Here is a 12,028-nt window from a genome sequence, read left to right on the forward strand (position 1 = left end):
TTGCAGAATTGCTCATTCATACTGTATGAGTAGCAGGTTAAATGCAAAAGCTTCTCACCACAACACAATTGCTTTTGCTGATGCATGTTTTCGCTCTTTGTGAAGGTGCACTATGCGTTTTGTGATTTAATAATTACTGGACCTATAGGGGGGTCTTTATTTTGCCACACGTGACACACAAACGCATGAGTGAGCGGCGACACAGCACAAACAACAAACACACACACACACACCTTTAGATCTTCAGACACATCTTCAGATCTTCAGTGATCACTGGTGGAATGTGTCCTCTGCATTTATCCCATCCAAGCTGCCCTCCACCAGGGTCAAACGGGAGCAGTGGGCAGCCCCATCAGTGGCGCCCAGGGACCAAATCCAAGTGCTCAGTCCAAGTCCTTCTCAGGGACAGGACCGAAGAGCATCTGTTCTTCTGCATGCTTTTCATATTGGGGTTCTATGAGGAGGGAACCTGAGTGAGCAGGTGGGGAACATGCAAACTCCACAAGAAAGACATGCGGGAATCAAACCCAGGAACTTCTTGCTGTGAGGTGATGGTGTAACATGCTGAGCCCATAAGTGCATTTTCTGTTAGACTTAAAGTCGCACTGAAACGGACGTTTGAGATCATCTAACTGCCATAGTTTGACGTATTTCAGACGCAAACAAGCTATGAGGGTGGGACATACGTTTAGAGGAATTTGATTGGACCATTGACAAGTGGACGGGTTTTAAGAACTTTTGACAGATTCGATAGAAGGATAGGGTTGATCGACGGGTGGATGTCGTGAGATTATTGGCCTAAAATCTAAGGTACCTGTTGTCGTCATTGCACGTGACCTACCGTTTTCCAGGAAGTAAGAAATGATATACTATGATATAAGATTACAACAAAAGTAGAATTATGTAATTTTTTTGGCATATGTCGTTGAATAGGTGAACACTGTGACCAATTATGTGAACCAAAATGGGACAGAATGCTTTTTTCATTTCAGTGCGACTTTAAGAAAAATTTTGAAAGGTTTTGAAAAATGCAACCGACAAAATCCCTGCCGCTGCCTTCAGGCCACCCTCCAAAGCTACTCTCTCTATGCGCCTGTTCTGCTAAGTGCTTACTGTGCTTTATGATTCACTTAAAAATCATATTGGAGACTACAGGGATAGCTAACACATAATGGCCGACCATGTAGGCAACTTCTCTATAACTATTTGTGCACTCTCCTGTTAGTCATGTCTATCTTATGAAGTATTTAGCCCATGTTTACTGCTCTGTACAGTATATGTTCTTAGCCAATAGACAAACATGTTCTAGGAGCTTGCTCGGTCGTCTCGTTGAGAGGGGTCAGGGAAGAATTTTTACATCTCACTTTTCTGGCCCCCAGGTAAAACTGTTTTTTTCCTTCCCTCTGGAATATGTAGGGGTGGGACCTATGCCCACCCTCCCATTGCTCTCTGTAAAGCACATTGTGTTGCATCTGTGTACGCACTATACAAATAAAGTTTGATTTGATTTGACTCCAAAGCTACTCCTCCAAACTGTGGGAAAACACATAACACTTGCTATGCAGGAAGTAGGTTCACAGGCAGGTAAGCCTTCCAATCATTTCAAGTTGGCAACTCAAAATTATTGGACACACTTATTATAGTCCTGTGACTTCCACATTGATTGTGGATTTATTTTAGTGTCAGAGTAATTTATTTATTGCTGTAGGAATGTAATGAGAATTGCAAATCAATATAACAAACAGTGCTTCTAACCCTACTAACACAATCAGGTTGCAGCAATGTTGCAGAAACGTGCGATTTAGACTTTTGGATGGTCCACTCAACGTCAAGTTAAACGTGCATGCAACGCAAATGCGGTATCTGCACACAAGTTGCTGCAACGTGCAGGCCCAACGTGTCTGCAACGTGCCTGTTGCTGCATGTCCTAAAATGTTTCCCTCCGCTCGAAGAGTTTCGACAGAAAAGCAGTACAAAGCAGACGACGTCGTGTTGGCTTAGTAGCTAACGGGCCTCACTCGGCACGAATCCCTCAATAAACGGAATGGAATCTTCAAAGTCAGAAGTTCTTATCAACGCAACAAGTTGGCTCCAGCCAACGTAATAATGGGCATCCTATTTACTAAAAACTTTCTAAAGAATCCGAGCCGCAGGAATGAGCCGAGTCTTAGGTCCCTTCACAAAGTAGTGAGCGCAGTAGCTTGTAGCTTCTTTTTATGAAGAAGCAGATGGGCAGGGTGATGTCACTGACATTGCCTTTTTGATTGGGGGGTTGCTCGGGCCAATGAAACGCGAAAGAAACACACCCGAGTCAAAGAGGGTTTGCCCGAGTGCTCTACTCGAGCTGTGATTGGTTCGGATGGTGGAAAAAATCCCAAGCTCGTAGTGGGGCGTAAAAGATACATAATGCAAATAAGGTCCGTTCTCTTCCAAATATAGGCATTGACGTCAAACAATATACTAAAGTATTCGTGACGACAATCCATTACCCGTAAACCTCTGAGAAGTTACAGTATTTAGTTTAGGTCATCATATTGTTGAAGTAAATCATTTAATCTACTGGATCTGAAGCTGTATCTACACCTCCTATTTGCATTCCTTATGTTTATGGTAGACTACTATTACTACTACCACTACTAGGCTACTACAGTTTATTTCATGCTCATGGATGAACAACCGTTTTCCAAAGCAACCCGTAACGCACACCAAGCAAGCGGAATAAATTAGAGAGAAGCAAAACAGATGAAAGAGACATCTAAAATAAATCTTGACCAAAGAGTTGAGAAGAGAAGTTCTGTCTTTGCCAAAGAACAACATGTCCAATATAGATTCCAGATAACGTTACAACAGCGACACCTGGCGGTTTACCAAGAAATCATACGTGCTTTGTTCAAATAATGTGCTTTTTGGAAAATTGTCTAATTTCCCAATTTATTTTTCAAGTCTCAATATGAGCACACAAATAACCCAATTCTTAATGCAGTTGTAATTACTAGTTGGAAATTAACTTCCAAATGCTGTAAAAGTAAGTATGCCAGTTTGACCTTCCCTTATATCCAAATTAGGTGAATACCAATGAACTTCTCATGAACTACAAATAAAACGTGTGTGTGTGTGTGTGTGTGTGTGTGTGTGTGTGTGTGTGTGTGTGTGTGTGCATGCGTGCATAGGTTACCTATGCATGGCTACATAATATGTTCAGCAGAATAAGGGACAGTTTCGTGGCTCATGCCTCAATGGGTTTGGTTTCAATGTGCTTGACACCCATATGCTTATTGTCTGGCCTGAATAGACAACGACCACGGAGCTCCACAATACCCTGACTCTCATCCTGGAGCTCCGCCTGCGTTCCTCTGCGCACAGTCTAGAAGAGATCGATACTTAAGGAAATGTATACTGGCTCTAAAGACACATGTGAGGTCTTGTGGGGATTGTTCAACCCTAGTTCAATCCTAATTCGGCTATATTTGGACGTGAGTGATGATGTCACTGTCACAGTAATGGAGGGCGATAGGAGCCCTCACCATAGCAACCCGAGAGTGATTCTTATGGTGCATTCGTTTGTGGTCGGAGGTGGCAAGTCGCAAGTGGCAAAATCTCTATCTCCGACCTGTGTGCATTCGAGATATACCATTATATCACAGTTACCTAGTTATATCTATATACCATTATATCACAGTTACCTAGTTATATCTATATACCATTATATCACAGTTACCTAGTTATATCTAGTGCATTCGAGCTGGGGGCTGAGAAACATATCCGAATTTGCGACAAGGAAGTGCGAGTTCATGCGGTGTTTTATTTAATCATTCCTAGTAGCAAGTCGCAATTTGCCACCTCCCAGTTATAAACGAACGCACCATTAGTCCAAGTGGGGGGGGGGGGTTATTGCGTTTTTGTCATTTGTGAGATGTGTGCGTCTGTGCGTCACTGAAAACGGAGTGCAGTTTGCTTATTGATTTGTGAGAGTGATGCTCTTCGTGGTTGCCTAGCCTACTCGGCGTGTTTGTGTATGCGTGGCACGCATGTGAGTTTGTGTGTCCTTTCCCGATCATCCCCTCAAGGAGACAAGAACATGCATCTGCATGCAGACACAGCAGGCTATCAGTTATCATCATCACTATCAAGCAACTATCATAAGCTATCAGTTATCATCACTATCAGTGATCATAGGCTGTTATCATCACTATCAAATCAGGTATCATAGGCTATAAATGATCATCAAATCAGTTATCATAAACTATCAGTTATCACTATCAAATATCCCACCAGCAGTCTGTTTTACGATCACAGTGCACGGTACCCAAGATGTGTCACGGCTGATTTCATGCAATCATTCAGTGTCTGTGTGCAGATTTGTATTTATTTATTTATGGGCACCTTTGTATAACAGAGAACAATAACAACAGAAAGATTGTGCAGGTGAACATCTAGAAAACCGCAAAGGGCTTATGAAATCGATATTACCTCTAAATCATTGGTACATAATCATTAGTAAAATAAATGACTGAAAATTAAACAGCACAAAAAAAGCCAAAAACAGAAAAAGAAAAGGTTTGACTTTATACAACCACAGATGCATAAACATTAAAAATAGGCTATATGAAGCCAGCAATATGGGGATGGAGTGTAAGTGTATGAACACTTTATAAGGTTGCTTTGTTCTCTTTCTGTTCAGCTACACTGAGCTACGCTGGCACAGTCGTGCACCAACCATCTCATTATTTCATTAGTCAGTCTCATGTAAATATGGGTGTTTGGTTTTTCATCTGGTGCTGTGTTTTTCCCGGAGCTATAATTCCCGAGCAGGTGGTGTGTGCTTACAGACGGAAGGGTAAAGGTGGCATCAGACAAACAACACGCCCGGTCTCCGGCTGCTTATTGAAAGAGAACACATCAAATGATAGCCGTATGTACAAAATGAGTCAATAATGGACGCACCGTCCCCAGCGCGAAAGTCTCCGTTTGTTCCGTGTACATTTCCATTGCATAACTAATTTGTGTCCCCGTCTTGTCAAGTAACGATCAGGGCGAGCAGACACGTCGGATTAGTCTGAAGATAGAACACGTGTGGGCGACGTGTGTCATTTTCAGTCCACGCTTTCTGCAGGTAACCTAAGTGGATTTCCCCATCACATTACCGTATAGAGCCATGTGACAATTAATGAACTCAGGGCTGAACATGACAGAAGAAGTTCGGGCGTGACAGACAGCCATGGCCGGAGGAAAGGAGGAATTGATGACAGGAAATCGACTTGCAGCGCAGATGAACAGAGTCACACTCATCACTAGGGACTCACAACCATCTAGCACCTACAGCAGGGCCCTAGTGCACCCCACTCACCCACCCCAGATAGCAAGCGGATGTGTAATAATTCTGGGACATATATGGGCCGGAACTAAGCCACAAGGGCCAGATCTGGCCTGTATATGGCCCAGATCTGCTTGCTATCTGGGACAGCACTGGCTACAGAGGAAAATGGACAGGCAAACTGTTCAATATTACACTTCCTCTTGAACGACTCATGCTAAGACGACATGAAGACTAGTTTGAGGCCAGAATGGTCTGACGGGCACGAAGCCTTTCCAGTTTTTCCATAGAAATCTCTATCCCTGGACAGACAACTGTTAGGATCCTAAGATCAGCGTAGAATGGGATAAGGAAGGATTGAACAGCAATGTCAACACGCTATCGGACATGCAAGATCCAACCGATTCCAGGCATATCATTCAGTGCCATGCATGGGCGTCACGGGGGTGGGGGTGGGGGGGTGGAAGTAAAACTGACTACCCAGGGCCCCAGTAGGGAGGGGGCCCTTGAAAATTCTGGAATTTGTTAGGATTGACAGGGCTGCCAAGTCCCAAGCATCGAGCGAGTGTGAGTCTGTAGATATGCAGACCTGTCTTATGTTACCCAGGCTGCGTTCCGAATCACATACTACCCTACTATATAGTATGCCAAAACAGGATGTAGTATGTCCCAATACATAGTATGCCACATGCAGTATGGCAAAAATACCAGGATGGCCTACTACATCCGGTCGTATTTTGCAGTATGCAAGCCAGCAGGCTTTTCTGGCTATTCTGACCCACAATCCTGTGCGCAGCGTCACATGTGCCAGTCGTGACATTCGTGACAGCTGAAGACGAATGTCGCGTTATGGATAGCGACGGATGTGGGCAAATTTCAAGGCGTAATGTTATGACAAGGTAGTATGTCCCAATTGGATGCCTACTGCTTGCAAAGTACGTACTTTCTAAGGGCAGCTGTAGTAGGTACTGGTAGTAAGTAGTAGAAGTACAATACATGAAGTACAATGTCCACACAACGTTGGGATTTCCGTGATGATTTCGATGTATATGGCTGCAACGTTGTATACACGTTTATATATTACTTTGTTACGTTGCTGCAACGTGGTCTACACTTCCGTTGGCTACATTCATAATTTGCATTACAAAACAAATCGGCTCCTTGCACAAGCTCCACTACTTCCTGAAACTCTACAGGCATATTTCTTTACCGTCCTATACTATTGGATAGCAATTGCGATGAATCCGGTGTGCAGCACACCTGATCAATCACTTCCATCCACTAGTATAGGACAGGAAAGAAATACGCCTGTAGAGTGTCAGGAAGTAGTGGAGCTTGTGCAAAGAGCCTATTAATGCTATAGTCAATGCAGCAAGCAAAATTATGGTACAAAAGTTATGACAACACCATTAACAGTTAAGAACAATTTATTTTATTAAAAAAGTACACACCATGTCTGGCCTGCAACATGATAAACAGGTTTTTAAAACAAAAAGGATTTAAAAAAACAGTTATTTACAAAAAAAAAAAGTTATTTACAAAAAAAATGACAGGCTGTGCTCAGATAGGCTGGGGGGGGGGGGGCTGTGCTCAGATGGGCTGCGGGTGGGCGTCAGATGGGCTGGGGGGCAGCTAGGAAGGGAAGTCTTCCTCATCAGAATGCTGGGGAGTGCTCAGATGGACTGTTCTTGGATGGGCTGTGCTCAGGCGGACTTCTGCAGATACCTAAAGACATAATGAAATGGCCGTAAATACACAACGCACATACATGCACAAAAAAGTGGTACACAATCTTTGGAACCATGCAGTGTCACTGGGTAGGAGAAACCAAAAAAAAAAGACATCACTTACCCTTCTGCATTTAGCAGGGGCATGTTTTAATGTCTCCTGCAGCTGGGCGGCCACCTCCGCCATCGTAGCCTTCGGCATAGAGACCATAACTGCACCTTTAAGTTATCAAGAAAGGTAATGGTTTCAATTCACATCGGTCATGGAACAAAGACAATGTATTAAAAAATATTAAAAATATGAACCATTTCTTACGTGTTAGAACATTGAAGAGTGTCATACTCTTAAGTGGCTTCTTCCTGTGCACACTGTAGGCGCTCCACACCGCATGTGTGGCAACAGCTGACAGCACCCGTCGGACTGTGTCCGCCAAGTCTCTGCCACCAATGGCACCTAGGTATTGTCTGCAAAACAAAGACAGTCATTTACTGTACCCTTCCCTGCAAAAATAAGACAAAGTTCTGCCCTGCAGACACTCACCATCTTCCTCTGATGTTCCCGGTCCTTCAACCTGGCCTCAAAGACCTGCAGCTCCTCCTCCGTTTGGGCAGGGTCCAGTACATCCAGCACTTCTCCCTGGGCTCCAGACTCCCCAGGCCGCATGCTCTGGGCCAGTTCCCTCACACTCTGTGCAAGCTCACGGAGTTGCTCCCGCAAGTCTGAGAACTGCTGATGTACAGACCTCTGGAAATCTAGATAAACACAGATGTGGCTATAAGTACATTGACATAAAACTAAATGAAACTCAAAATATATCCCTGCATGCAACATGAAGTAGTTCCATACCAGCATCTGCAGAGCAGCATCGATTCGATAGGGGTACATGGAGTCAATGGTGCTGGAGCCGTTTTCTTGGGCAACGGCATCACAGACCTAACTGAAAAACAAAAGGGATAAAGGAAAGGGATTAGCAGGAAACTGTATGGTGTTGGCAGCATGTTTTGGCTTCTGGCATTTGAAGGAAAATAAATTAAGACATTAACAGGTAGACATCACAACACCACAGCAGTACATGCCACTCTTACCTGGTCTGGCTGGGGTGCTATATGATCTGGCTGGGGTGCTATACCTGGGGTCTGGGCCCCGCTCGCTCACATGGGACAAGCTTGGAAAATCTGCAAGATGAGTAAAATGGTATTCAAAATAAATAAAAAATAGTCCAACTATCAGTGTGCAGTAGGCATAGACATTTCATTTCAACACAAACATGCATACCTGAATTGTACAGCACACGTGGAATGTACTGGACAGCCGGCAGAGGCCTTTCAACTCCGGCACCTGGCATACTGTCTTTGGCCTGCATTGTTGGGACCAATGGCTGTCCTGGGCTTGGAATATCTAGTGGAATATCAGTATATTAGCTCAGATTACTCGATTTCAAAAGTACTACTCTTTTGGGACTGTTGAATGCACTTTAGTATATTACCTTCGTCACTGGAGTGATAGCGCGTGTTGCGCCGTCTCTTTCGAACGTCTTGGCACTCGTCCATTGACGACTGCTGCTCAAAGACTTTTGCCATGAGCCTGGCACCTTCGTAATGATCTGTGTGCATAAAGTACCATAATCAATACATTTCAGCCATCCTTTTTCCTCAGAATAATGAGTCATGATCTTTTTTCCCCCCCCAATCAGTATTTTTTAACAGCTTAAAATGCAAACAGAACCAGTTGTGGACTTTGGGAAAACCCGGACTCTGTGGAGCGCCCAGCCAGGGTTAGGTTCCACACAGCTCTTTATCCGTTGGCTGACTTTGTTCATTGGCCATGAACACATCTGCAACTGTGAGTGAAACCATGTTAGTACCCGCTTCCCTGTACAATTGAAAAGTAGCACACAAATCAGAAACATTGTTCACACAAACATGTTCTTACCCCATCCTTTTTGGAGAGCCAGGATACTGAGACAACCGACACTGTCCTCCCCCAGAAACTCCACACTGCATACAGTCTGCCCAATAAACAAAAAAATATTAAGGTTATAAACACATAAGGACCCTATGGGAAAGTAGGCAGAGGGGAAGAAGCGACTAAAACAACAATTCAACAAGTCATTACAGCCGATAAGTAATTAGTGACACGCCACTATTCTATACTATTCTTTTTTTTTTTTTATTCTCTGCCGGCATCTGCCCAGGACAGATGCGGTCAATGGCGGTCAATCATCAGTGTGGGAAACATTAAGCTAGTTTAGGCATTAGCCACTGCAGTGCATAGATTAAATGTATAAGGCCCGTGAATCACGCGTTACTACTCGCAGTTTTAACAGGAACGCCTGTTTTTGACTCGTGAACTCCAACAATACACACCGATACTACTAATGTGGCAAACAAAGCTGCCTCCATCTTTGTTTCGAGCTAACGTTATTGTCCATGGTACCTCGCTTACCTCGTGGGTGGCATCGTTCTCAGTCTCCCACTTTCCAGACAAATGGAAAATATATAAAGCATTATCTTGGCTTCGCCTTCACTGTTGCCTATGTAAAATTAGCCTAAGATTCGTGATGGCCTTAGAAAGCCTGACACGAGCGAGCTCCCAATGTGAGTCTCAAATTCAGCAGAGTCAAACAAACAAACAATTCACATGTCCAGCGGCCATTTTAGAGTAACGTTAACTAACACAAACTACCAGCTCAGACCGTTCGCTTATGTTTCTGCAAATGTTCGCGGCGAACACAAAGCCAGCAGTAACAGAAAAAAGGTTTGCAATAGTTTGTCGGAGTATTTGCAATATTGTCTAAACGTTAGCCAAGTTCGGGCCTTGACTTGGCTAGCTAACACTAGGTAGCGTGCTAGCTAGCATTAGCTAACGTTAGCAAGCTATCATTGGGCTTCCAATTCCTGAATAGTTTAGCGTGCAGGTTATGAGTTACTTCTGTTTACTTAAATCTTATATTACCGGTAAGTAAACAAATAAATAGCTAAACCAACGGTCAAATCAATGTAATTTGATGAGAAAAAAAACCCGAGGTGACGTTAGCTAGATAAAACTTACCAGAGATGAAGTGAGCACCCCACAAAAAAGTGTTTGTTGGTCCCCAATCTGTTCTCTTTATGGCTTTAAACCACAGCTTTCGGTGGTTCCTCTGAAAAGGGTGACATCTCAAGGGGATGATGAAGAATCTGAGGCCATCATCTTGTTCTTTTCTGTTTGTACAGTTCACAGCACAGCAGCTTTGAGGCATAATTAGCTACATGAAACGGAGCTCCTGGCTACTGTGGCGAGTTCGTTTGCCTTTTTGCCTAGAGGCTGCGTGCTCGCTCTGCTGTGACGTAGGCGGCGAACCCATCTATAGGCAGGGAAAGTAATCTCATCGCCCCCTAGTGGTAGCGCTCCATAATGCCGAGAGAATGAATGGGTTTTCTCGACACGTCTTTTGAAAATTGATATCTTGGTCGACACCGAAAAGTTAGTAGAATTTTTTTTAATAAATGAAAAAGCATTCAATTTATAACAAACAGGGAAATATACAATCAATAACATTTCTAAGATGAGTTATTAACCTCAACATACAGTACAATATGAAGGATATAAGCGAAAATTTAAAAAATAATAATAATACAGGAGCAGTTTGGCAAAGAACCGCCTACTTTAACTGTGAACCAGCAAGCAGTGACGTCACGGGATAGCCCGATTGCTAGCCTAATAGGACTGTAATACAACGTTACTCTCACGTTATGTAACGTTGCAGGGACCCATGTTGCCAATGTTTCTGCAATGTTGCAGTAAAGTCTAATTAGACTTAGGAGGGTAAAGTTATTTTCGACCATAGATGGACGTTGTCACAACATCGCCTGATGGTAACGTTGCAACTTACCTAAGTACAACTTATGTGCAACGTTGCTGCAACCCACTGTGTTAGTAGGGAAGCCAAACCGCATTCTGCTCCTTTGTGGTGAGGGAACAAACAAAACAGCTACAAGAGCAGCGGAACCACGTTACCTCGGAAAATAAACAGTCAGCCTTGCATGTTCCAACGGACATGTAACACAGGGCTAGTACCACTGCAGTGTGAATCGTATAGCCCTGAGCTTAGATTAACCCTGGGTTAACAACGTGTGTGTGAAAAGGGGCTTAGTTAACCCAGGGTTAACTCTTAGCCCAGGGCTAAAGATAGCACTAGGCTAAGAATATGCATTGTGACAAACCCCTATTATAATACAGGGCCTCATTATTCATGTGCAATGACTACATAATAGGCTATGTGCATTTCTAAATGATGGGTTGCAGTGACTCGGAATGATATTTGAATTCTGCCTTACATGTGGCGTTGTTTTGTAATGTAATTTGAACCATTTTCGTGTAATGCATATATTACCATTTACATAGATTGCAGAGACATTTGCATTGTCATTTAGCGGACACCTTTATCCAAAGTACATTTGCACATGCAGCTCTTTAAACTTCACCAGTGGCTCCTGGCTTTGATTTTTTTTTATATATATATATATATATATATATATATATATTTTTTTTTTTTATGTATATGGACATGAACACATGAAACACATGAAAACATTTTTTTTTTTTACATTTGCATTCATCATTGTCCAACATTTTTCATTTATCATTCTCCAGCACCAATTGCTGCATAAATATTCACCAGGATGCAGGGAATTTAGTGTTTGATGCTCAAAATGTCCTGTGGGCTAACACTCAGAACCCCCCCTCTCCCTCTAATGTGCCCCTCTGGGTGCCACAGCCATACCACCAGACCTGCAAATAAAACCCACAGCCTTCATTATAAGGCTCAAATGATTTGTGGCTCCAATCAGATTTTTTTAATTGCTAGGAAACGGCTCTTTTTATCATAAAGGTTTCCGACCTTTATCTAGAGTATGTGAACTGACTGTACATCCCAGTCATCGTCAGCAAAGCCTTCTGTGAGAACATGTGACGTCAGCAGACATATTGGTGAATGTTTGCTGT

The 12,028-nt window shown here is 43.2% G+C and overlaps 1 protein-coding gene and 1 long non-coding RNA gene across 5 annotated transcripts in view; one reads left to right on the plus strand and one right to left on the minus strand.

Moving 5' to 3' along the window:
• The window catches only part of slc2a9l2 (solute carrier family 2 member 9, like 2), a 151,220-nt gene that overhangs the window by 51,715 nt on the left and 87,477 nt on the right, over positions 1-12,028 (plus strand). The gene's annotated exons all lie outside the window — the stretch shown is intronic.
• LOC311315037 lies at positions 8,125-8,646 on the minus strand. Its single transcript, XR_014630655.1, has 3 exons — positions 8,529-8,646; positions 8,318-8,440; positions 8,125-8,217 (listed from the first exon to the last, which is right to left on the minus strand). It is a non-coding gene; the product is annotated as an uncharacterized lncRNA (long non-coding RNA).

The sequence above is a fragment of the Borostomias antarcticus genome (assembly GCF_949987555.1).
Source record: "Borostomias antarcticus genome assembly, chromosome: 11".
Lineage (NCBI taxonomy): Eukaryota > Metazoa > Chordata > Actinopteri > Stomiiformes > Stomiidae > Borostomias > Borostomias antarcticus.